This window comes from Tachyglossus aculeatus, chromosome 2, assembly GCF_015852505.1.
Source record: "Tachyglossus aculeatus isolate mTacAcu1 chromosome 2, mTacAcu1.pri, whole genome shotgun sequence".
Lineage (NCBI taxonomy): Eukaryota > Metazoa > Chordata > Mammalia > Monotremata > Tachyglossidae > Tachyglossus > Tachyglossus aculeatus.
The window spans coordinates 166,939,375-166,940,548 of NC_052067.1; the positions used below are offsets into that span (position 1 = coordinate 166,939,375).

Consider the following 1,174-nt stretch of genomic DNA (forward strand, 5'->3'; position numbering starts at 1 on the left):
TTATTATGTGCGGAACACTGTACTAAATTCTGGGGAGAGTGCAATTCAAGAGAAATTAGCAGACACGTTCCCTGCCCATAATGAGCTTACATCATCATCAATCGTATTTATTGAGCGCTTACTGTGTGCAGAGCACTGTACTAAGCGCTTGGAAAGTACAAGTTGGCAACACATAGAGACGGTCCCTACCCAACAGTGGGCTCACAGTCTAAAAGTAGGCTTACAGTTTAGATGGGGAGACAGACAGGCCTTGGAGTCAAAAACCTGGGTTTGCTTCAATTTTTAGTGCCTTAGTTTCATCATCTGTAAAAGGGAGAGCACCTCTCAGGCTCGCAACTGGAGAGTTTCCAGTCCTCTACCAGTTTCAACTACGGGAGGGAGAGTGAAGCAGAGGCCTACCCATTCCATTCCTAGCTTGGCCAGTGGCTAGTGAGTGGCAGGCCATCTGCTACAAGTCAAAACTCCCCCGTGCTGGGCAGTAGCGGCAGGAGAGAGAGTCGAGGGCGGAGACTCGAGTTTACTGCACCAAAGGCTGCAATGGTAAACCACTTCCAGATTTTTTGCCAAGAAAACTCTGTGGATCCACAACCAGAAGGATTGCAGATGGAGAGCGGGGCGTACTGGGGGAGATGTGTCCATAGTGTCTCTATGGATCAGAAATGACTGGACGGCATAAGACAAGACAAAATGGAAATCATCCATTTTCATCCATTTTCCACCCTCCCTCCCACTGTGAGCCTCAAGTGGGATGGGGATTATGAGATTAGAGAAGCAGTATGGAGTAGCGGAGAGCACACGGGCCTGGGAGACAGAAGGTCCTGGGTTCTAATCCCTGCTCTGTCACTTATCTGTTGTATGACCTTGGGCAAACAACTTCACTTCTCTGGGCCTCAGTGACTTCATCTGGAAAATGGGGATTGAGACTGGAAGCCCCACATGGGACAGAGACTGTGTCCAACCTGATTTGCTTGCCTCCACCCCAGTGCTCAGTACAGTGCCTGGCATATAGCAAGCACTTAACAGATACCACAGTTATTATTATTATTATTATTATTATTATTATTATTATTATTATTATCTGATTGCCTTGTATCCATGCCAACCCTTAGAGCTTGTCCCATAGCACTTAACAAATACCACAGTTATCACTGTAAGAGAGTGAGTACTCTCAACT

The 1,174-nt window shown here is 46.8% G+C and overlaps 1 non-coding gene across 1 annotated transcript; it reads left to right on the plus strand.

Annotated features, from left to right (window-relative positions):
- Positions 1 to 318: 318 nt before the first annotated feature.
- Positions 319 to 456, plus strand: LOC119924917. The gene has a single exon (XR_005449595.1). It is a non-coding gene; the product is annotated as a small nucleolar RNA SNORA7 (small nucleolar RNA).
- The last annotated feature ends 718 nt before the right edge of the window (positions 457 to 1,174 follow it).